The 9,273-nt window shown below is 43.6% G+C and overlaps 1 long non-coding RNA gene across 2 annotated transcripts; it reads right to left on the reverse strand.

Moving 5' to 3' along the window:
* Positions 1-6,363: 6,363 nt before the first annotated feature.
* LOC105354432 (uncharacterized) lies at positions 6,364-7,848 on the reverse strand. Of its 2 annotated transcripts, none has more exons than XR_013657448.1 (3): positions 7,721-7,848; positions 6,951-7,053; positions 6,364-6,558 (listed from the first exon to the last, which is right to left on the reverse strand). It is a non-coding gene; the product is annotated as an uncharacterized LOC105354432 (long non-coding RNA). The 2 variants fall into 2 exon arrangements; XR_013657447.1 differs by having other exon boundaries at positions 6,951-7,087; positions 7,721-7,847.
* Between the last annotated feature and the right edge of the window lie 1,425 nt (positions 7,849-9,273).

Consider the following 9,273-nt stretch of genomic DNA (forward strand, 5'->3'; position numbering starts at 1 on the left):
TTATTAATAGAAGATTCATAACTCCCCAGGAACTTCAAGACAAACACGGAATATATAACTTCTTGGAATATCAGCAACTTAAATCAATTATTACTAAAAAGTTTAAATACAGAGACAACGATTTAAAGCTACCAGATGTAGTTACCACTCTGATCAATTTCTCAATGAATAAAACTCTCTCCAAAATATACAAACTTTTATGTAATTTAGATAACAATATTTCACTTCCGACAACAAAATGGGATGCGGATTTGAGCATCAGCACAGATGAAAGTTTTTGGTCAGAACTTTGTCTAAACACCTTTAAAATGACAAAAAATCCAAATCTGCAGCTAATCCATTTCAAAACTCTTCACAGAATTTACTACACTGGACGGAGGATGTTCAAGATGGGTCTCAGTAACTCAGACATTTGTCAGCACTGTGACAGTAATCTACCCGACAATTACATGCATGCACTATGGTTCTGCACGCCTGTCCAGGCTCTCTGGCAGCAGGTATGTGCCGATCTATCAGTCTGGCTTAAGGTTTCAATCACAGCTTCACCGTCACTTTGTGTGCTTGGTGACATGAGTGCCATCGATGTAGAAGGAGGATTAGCATCTATCATTTTCATAACTCTTTGCATTGCTAAAAAAACTATTTTAATAAACTGGAAAAGCAAAAAAAATATAAATATAAGTCAACACAGAAATCTGCTGCTTGATCATATCAGCTTGGAAAAAATGTCAGCCCAAAGTTCAAGTAACTTTGAAAGAATTCGGTCTCTCTGGTCTCCCATAGCTAACTCCGTGACTTAGGGGGTGGGGGGGGCATGGTCGTCGCTGCTCCTTGCCCTTCTGCCGTGGGCCGGGGTGGGGGTCGGGGCCTCCGGTGCCTGGCCGGGGGTGGTGGGGGCTCCGTTGGTCGGGGGGTCGGGTCCGGCGCCTGGGTGGGGCGGCCTGGGGCGCTGCGTGGTCCTCTGGGCTTGGGTGTGGGGGTGCGTGGTGGGGGGTGGGGTGGTGGTCTGGCTTGGCTTGGGGGGGTGGTCCCTTTGCCTGTGCTGGGGGGGGTTGGCGGGGGGCGCTGCTCGGGGGGGGGGGGGGGGGGGGGCCAGCGGCGCTGGATGGGCTTCCCGTCTACGCCTGGGGCTGGGATCGGCCCTTCCCTGGCTCTGGGGCGGGACGGGACAACCCTCTTGGGGCCCCCGGTCGCTCTGGGTGTCATCCGCTTCGGCTGCGGGGTCTGGGGGTGGGGTGGGGTGGGGGTCTTGTCGGCCCTGTCCTGTGGGGGGGCATTCTGGGGGAGGGGGGGGGGGGGCACTATTGGTACGGGGCAGGGGGGGTTGACGGGTCGGGGTCTCCGCTGAGGCCATCGGCGGTTTCCCTGGCCGGTTGGCTGCCTCGGTCCCGTCGAGGCCTGACCAGAGCTCTTCTAGGGCCGGCGTTTGGGGGTGGGGGCCTGGGCTTGCTCCGGGGGGGGCCGGCGCTTTCTGGCTCCCCTCTCTCTGTGTGGGGGTGGTGGTGCTGGGCCTGGGGTGTCTGCGCCTCCGGGGGTGGGGCCCCGGGGCTGGGTGGGCCGGGCCCCCTTGCTGGGGGGGGGGGCGGGGGACAGCTGTTTGACCACCGGGGGACAGTCTATCATCTGTCCCCAACTTACCCCCTTCCTCATATAACCTCATAATAGGGTGAGGGGGTGGGGGGCTTAGCCTGCGATGAGCCTTGGGGGGGGGGTTTACTAGGCAGTGACCCCCCTCCTGTGGTTGCCGTATGGAGTGGGCCCCCCCTCTTTCGGTTTTATTTGCACCTTAGACATGTAGGGCCCTTGGTAGGGGGGGTGCTTGGACATCACTGCCAGCAAGCAGCGGATGTCCTCCTAGCACCCTACCCGCCAATTTTAACCGCACCTTAGACATTTAGGGCCCCTTGGTGGGGAGGGTGAGGGGACGTCACTGTGAGTAATCAGGAGACGTCCCCTTAGTGCCCTACCCGCCAATTTTAACCGCACCCCCCTTAGTACACACACCCCTCCCCCCTCAATATATACATCCCAACATAAACACACACACATGCACACACACACTCTCTCAAACACACATACACGCACACACATTTTGCAAGGAAGGTGGGACCTAGGACCTTCTGTCCCCTGCCTCTTCCCTGGTGGGGGGTACGGGCCCCTTTGCAACGGCGGCTGTGTCCCCGGGGTGCTGGCCTCCTGGGCCCGGCGGTGCTCTCTCCGCGCGGTGGGGGGGTTCACATTACATCTGAGCCGGGGGTGTTCGTGTCCCTGGGGGGTGGGTTCTGGTCCTTGCTCCTGAGTGCTGGGCCCCGCCAAATTTCCAACTGTGGCCGAGCCTGGTCGGGCCATATTTACAACACCCCTTGTGGGCCCTCTTTTTTCCCCGGGGTTCCCCCCTTCTGGGCGGGGGCGGCGGGCCCCTGCCTCGCTCCTCCCTGGACCAACCGTGGGCCGGGCGGGTGGCTGCCTGGAGTGCAGAGTGGGTCTCCCTTGGGGGGTCCTGGCTCGTACCTGGGGTTGGGGCGGGGGGATGCCCGGAACTCCTGGGTGGTGGTGGGGTGCTCGTCTGGGGCTGTGGGCGTCCTTCTCCGGTGGGGCCCTGCGTTGGGTTCTCCCGGCGCGGCGGGGGGGCTGCTCTCCTGGTTGGGCTGGGGCGGCGCCCTCTTTCCCTCCGTGCCTCCCTGCTCTCTGGCTCTGGGGGCCTTGCGGCGGCCCTGCTGGCCCTGGCCTGGGTGGCGGGCTTGGTCGCCCGGGCGGCGGTTGTTCCCTGCCGGTTCCCGTGTGGCGTTGGGGGGATTCCGGCTGCCGCTGCTGGTGCGGTGGGGGTCTTGGGGTGGGGATGGCTGGGCACTCTCCCTCCTTCTTTTCACGTTCCACCATCCATTTTAGAAGAACATAAACACTCACCTGAGCACAGGTGTTAGCTCAACAGACTGAATGACTGAAATATTTCACACTAGTTGGTTTTAAGGCATAAGTATGCGTGTGAACACTATCTGTTTTGTGTACATGTCGACAGGTGGACATTTTTGCAACTAACAGGTGTGTTTATAACATTTGAGTGTGTGTGTGGACAGGCTCCGCCCTTTTTTTTTTGTTTGTTTGTTTTTTCATTTGAACCTTACCATAATGATTAACAACCAGTAAACTTGCTGCTTTATGCTGCTTCATGGTCTTATCCCCCTTCCCCTCCTATTATCACCCCCTACCCCCCCTCTCTCTAACGTCCCTCTCTCTTCTTCCCCTCTTTCCTTTTCCGTCCGGTCCAACACCAAAGATTTTCAGACATGTTTGAAATTAATAAAGTTTGGCCTCAATTACAAAAGGGGTTTATTCAGACATACCTTTGGTTTGTCTGAAGATTAATAACCCCTCTTGTTAAAGTAAAATATGTCCAACCCAAGAGGCCCTCAGCTCTCATCTGTCTGCCTAGCTGTTGGACAGGACAAGTTAAAAAAAAAAAAAAAAAAAAAAAAAAAAACCAACAATATGTGCAGGTTGCTGTTATTAATACTGTTCATATCTTGGTTTAAAGCAAAATGTATAAACAGTGAGGGTCTTTGGCAATAATTAGACAGATTTTACTTTGCAACTATGGCGACATTTAATATGAATTTAGTTGGTGTAATGCCACAAAGAAAAATGCTGTCACTAAACCTAAATACCTTCCTAGACTTCCCTTGTGTTCTTTGGTGGTTCATGAAGTAAATTCTGTTTTATATTGGCAAAGCTTTTTGGATGACGGGATATAGGAACCTGAACATTTATTTTTAATTGGACCATTCTATGTTTTTATTTAAAAAAAAAGAGTTTGACTTTATTTATCAAAAATTGAGAAAAAGAAGTAATTTACTTGGGCTTTTACAGAGCCCCTAAAGGGACATTGAAGAAGGGAAAAAATTAAAGTAAAAGACAAAAAAAATTAAAGTAAAAAACAAAAAAACAAAACTGGCAGGAGCGCACCAGTTAGTGTTTTTTTTTTAACTTTTCATTTTTTTCTTCAATGTCCCTCTAGGGGCTGCATGGATTTTCTATTACTCTGATAAAAGTAAAAAATAGTCACCCGAATAATTACTGCATAGGAACAGTTTAAAAAAGTTTGATATTAACTCTTTTTTATTTTAATTCATTTAATATTCAGATTTTGGTATTTTCAAACTGTTAAATAAAATTAGAATAATTGTACTAAAAAAAAGTAACATCCTCTCGTTTCCAGTCCATTTGGCAACAACAGGGCATTAACTGATGTCTACAATAAATCTGTGATGTACATTATTCCAATCCAAGCTGCCAAAACCTATCAAATGAGTGGGGTGAAGACTAATAATATTCAATATTTAAACCTTTACTTTCTTTCATCTCAGACTTTGTGCGTAATTGTTTTTCTACTTTTTCCGGCTGTGATTAATTTCAAGCGTCAAGTGTTGTGTTAACCCTCCATGCATCACTGTTGCTTTAGCAAACAGCATGTTTGGTGGAGGTGCTGATGGGTTTGGTCTTGAAGTTATAATTATGAGGGTGAGATTTACTGTTAGAAATCTTCACCCTGTTTCATGCTCACACTCATGGCAAAGAAAACAATTTAACAAAGAAAGAATTTAACATGTTCGTGTTGAATGACATATATGAAGAAAATTAAGCTTTAAAATTACATTTCTGAGTGCTTATTTTTTATCATTTTGAATCAGGACCAGGGCCACCCCATTCTTACGCATCCACTTGTAGACAACTATCCACGTGCGTCTAACCCTTGTCTGGGCTGACATCTGGTTCAAAACTGTACGACTGGATAGCTTCGATATTTTACCGCTGGTAATTTTAGGTTGGGGGTGTGAGGGTATGTACACAGAGAGCTCTCAGTAACGGGGACGGGAAGTTGGGGTGGACCTAACCCACACCAACAGTCCCGCTCTGGAGAAACAATGTCCTAGAAAACGACACAGGTTTTTTGATTTTCAAAATAGATCAAGAGATGATTGAAGTGGTTCTTGAATTTGTTGATTCATTGTTTATGTTAATAATTGAATCGGTTAGTTCAAAAGGGGCCCAAGTCTACAATTTTTCAAAATAGAGATATTATATGTTCTATGGTCTTCAAGGGAAAAGCTATCTGATTATGTGCAAAAAAGTCCCAAGTCCGTTGTAATGTATTGAATATGCTTGACATTTAAAATGCATTAAGTGCAAAATTCCTGGACTTGGGTCTCTCTTGCATGGGTTTAGCTTTATCCTATAGATGCACCAGTACAAAAGTTTGGTGAACCTACCTTCTAAATGGTAAATGGTAAAATGGTAAATGGCGTATACTTGTATAGCGCCTTTCTTCCTACAAGGACAAAGCGCTTTACAGTCACAGACCCATTCACCCTGTCACACACACATTCACACACTGGTGGCGGCTCCGCTGCCAAACTCAGGCGCCCGCCCTACCACCAGAGGCAAGGTGGTAGGTGCTAGACCACATTGCCTTTAATTCAACACTTTTACAATGTCACTTTCCTTTTTATTCACCGCCAATATTGGCATTGAGACTTAAAAATGATTAACTTACAAACTAATGAACAAAAAGTCCTTTATTTGACACACAATTCTACACTAATGACTAACTACATGAAAAAGTTGGTGTTTAAAGACCCACTCTAATAAAATTCATACTTTTGATAATTTGAACATGTTCTTGTGGCATTTTTCTCATGATATATAAAATAATTTAAGAATTAAACTTCATTTCTGAGTATCTCTTTATCTAAATAAGAGCTAATAAAAACATGGCGTTTAAAAAAACCTCACATTTCTGAAACAGCAAGAGAAACGGGTGAACCAAAGTCTCCCTGCTCTGCTCCATTCTGATGCATTCACCTGCAGACAAATAGATCCATGAATGTCTTTGTTTTCCTCGCCTGAGTTGGAATCTGGATCTAAACTGTACGGCTGAAAAGCTCTGATATTGTTTGCCATTTTTGTCGCACCAGTCATGTTAGGTTGTAATCAGGGCCGGCCCTGGTCTTCTGGGGGCCCTAAGCGAAATTTAATTTGTGGGCCCTCCAACTGATCAGCAGCACCAAAAAAAGCAACTGTTGTTGTAATATAAATGAGATCTCTCTATTAATACATTTGTGAATTATTGTTGCTGCCGAAGAATTGAATACAGTAAATTGTCTGCATGTTGGATGCACATTTAGTGGTGCCAAACAAATTTTAAATGCAAAGAAATAAATATGAATGACAAATGTATATAGATATACATTTTTTTAATGTAACATTAGGCACTCAACAAATGACATTCACAAAACTCCAACTTATTAAAAACAGCAACTTAATACCAAATCAGATAACGATAAAACAATCATACATAAAGAAAACAACAGCTCACTGAGGGGGATTTTAGAAAGTCAGAGTCTTTTTCAGTCTGAAAAGGACCTCTTTGCACCAAATCCATTCTTACTGGATCTAAGAGTGTGGTTGGTCATTCAGCTTGACCAACTGGGTTTGAGGTACCGGTAGGTGGAATTTTGGATCCAGTAGGCTCCTCTTCCATACACGCCTCTCTTGGAGCCTCTGGAACATAAGATACATAACTTCAATAAAAGCAAACAGTGAAAAGTAAAGCAGTCAAATGTTTTCCCTTTCAACAGTAGATGTGGTGACAGGAGTTTCTTCTGCAGCTAAAAAACAAGAATTATAATTATACAATAATCAATGATAAAGCTAATAAAATACCTAAAGCAGAAAACTACTAATAGTTTAGTGGCTCGATTAAAATCTGTGTGCAGGTTTTTCACAAATTCATGATCTTTTTATATATTTATGAGATTTATTGTTTGATTGGGATATTTATTCATTTTTATTATGAACAACTTGGGACTCCATTCTCTTCAGCTGCTGTTTATGAACATAAGGGGTTATGCAGACACTGTTTTTTAAATTACTTTACATGTTATTAAAATTACCTGAGATGACATCTTCAGTGAAGTCAGGAACATCTTGGGATGTGGACGCTGCACCACCTCCAATACTTTTTGAGAGCAGAAGAAACTGTCGGCTGAGACGGAACTGTGCAAAACATCATCATTATGTAGAATCAAAACTGCAAAATACAAATAAGAAAAAAATTTACCCATTTATAAATAATAAATGTGAACAATAATTTGAGTATAAATGGAAATTTAAGCATTTATACACGTCTTTATCAATTATTTTGTATGTTCATGATTTTAAAATTAGTACATTTATTTTGTTTATCATTTTATGAGAACATTCATTTCCTATGTATTTGGCAGTTTTGATTCTCCATATTTCATGCCAATGCAAGATTTTAAGACACGTTCAATGTTGAAAAAGTCGGAATACCTGACCTGCTATAATAAACAGCAGTTTTTTTAATGACATAAAGCTGAAAATGCAGAACGCACTAAATATTTGTAGCAAAACAATAACCAATACGATAACGTGAGTTAAACATTTTTCAGCCACCATAATCATCATTATTTACTTTTCTCTGCTCTCAGCTGTTTTAGAAGGTCATGTCCGACCTCATCTTGGAAACTTGGGTATCAGAATTATTTTCGAGTTTTCCATTGGAAATTACGACAAAAACGGGGTCGTTAATCTTAATGTGCAATCTTCACCTCGGATCGATTAGTATTTTACGTAAATCGCGCAGCTGCACAAAAATACTGGATAATGTAAAAAATACGGCCCCAACATCCTCCAAACTTACCTTGTGACTGATGTTGAATTCTTCATCTTTTTTCAGCTCCTAATGATGGATAAAGTCACTAATGGCATGAAGTTGTCTTGTTGTCGCTTTGATCAGTGTGACAAAATGTGCTCGTTTTTTTCTTTTCCCCAACTTTATTGAAATAAAATGAGCTCGTAAATACACAGTGTGCCAGGCTCAGATGCAATGATGTTGACCAATCGCTGCTAAGAGGGGCGTAACGTCCTTATTTGGGTTGCCAGATTGGTTCAGGTGTGTTGAAGGGGGGATCACAAAAGTGCAGGCAACTTTCTCTTGCACAACATTCAGAGCGCACGCTGGTACGTAAATTCTATGAAATTGGTTGCCAGGTTTGGGTCTTTTTTGTTTATTTTTTCGCCACTTCGGGGCCCTGATAGTGACGGGGGCCCTACGCGGCTGCGTAATTCGCGTATAGGGAGGGCCGGCCATGGTTGTAATTGTGAGGGGCTGTAAGCTCGTGGGACAGAGTGTAACCAGAGATTCCATGAAATGTCAGTAGAGGGTTACTCCAGTCCAAACATTCCCACCCACAACTCAGAGGTAATGAACTGCCGCTCTACAGAAACTATGTCCAAGAAAACGACAGTTTAGAAAAAATATTTGGCTAAAAACTGAAAAATCATGGTTAAAAGACAACTGGTAACGCTTTGAAAATGAATAAAAAATAATTGCATCACTGAGCTGAAATTTCAGTTAAAAAAACGTAAAGTTTTGTGATTAGTGCAGAGCAGATCCAGAATCTTTTCATATGTTTGTCCTGAATTAAAATATTCTTTGACAGCAGCAGCTTTTTTTGGGTCAGCAGTAACATTCATATTTTTGTTTTGAGGTGCTACATGTCTAATAACTGTTAATATGATGGACATACGTCATCATCCAATCAGCTATGTCCCATAATCATCATTCATCAAATCATCATTTCTAACATTTTGTTTTCTGAAGATTACTTTTGTTTTCTAAAACATTTCATTTTGTCATTTTCAAATTTTGTTTTGATTTCTAAAACTTAATGTCTTATTATTTATTTTGCTTTTTAAATTGTCATGTTTTTGCGTTGAGTGATTTATTGATGTGATTTGAACTTTAGGGCCAGCGTAGTTAATCCTTTAACATCAAAACTGTTGCAGCGAAAATAACATTTTTTTTAACTTATTTATTTTTTGACATACAAGGTAAATATTTTACCGTTCTCGCGATCCTCTTGAATCCGCTGATTCTGACGCAGAGAAAAGCGGCATTTCTTTCTGGTTTTGCGCCGATATACGCAGCACATTACTAACGTATGGAGCCACGGCTCCACTTTTCTGCAATGCTTTTTTCTCCGCTGCGGTATCCGCTGATGTACGTTGATGACGTAAACACTTCACTACAGCACGGTGCTGCGCACATCAGCGGAAAGCTGCTTTTCTCCGCTCAAGAGTCCACTGGAATTACTTTCAATGCGTTAAAGGTGGGAAAGTTACGGTACTGGAAATACTGTAAATGCAGGAGCTAAAGCTCCGATGTTTAAGAATTTTTACAGACTTTTTTCA

The sequence above is a fragment of the Oryzias latipes genome, chromosome 7 (assembly GCF_053564925.1).
Source record: "Oryzias latipes strain Hd-rR chromosome 7, Olatipes_Hd-rR_3.1".
In the NCBI taxonomy this organism is placed as follows: Eukaryota; Metazoa; Chordata; class Actinopteri; order Beloniformes; family Adrianichthyidae; genus Oryzias; species Oryzias latipes.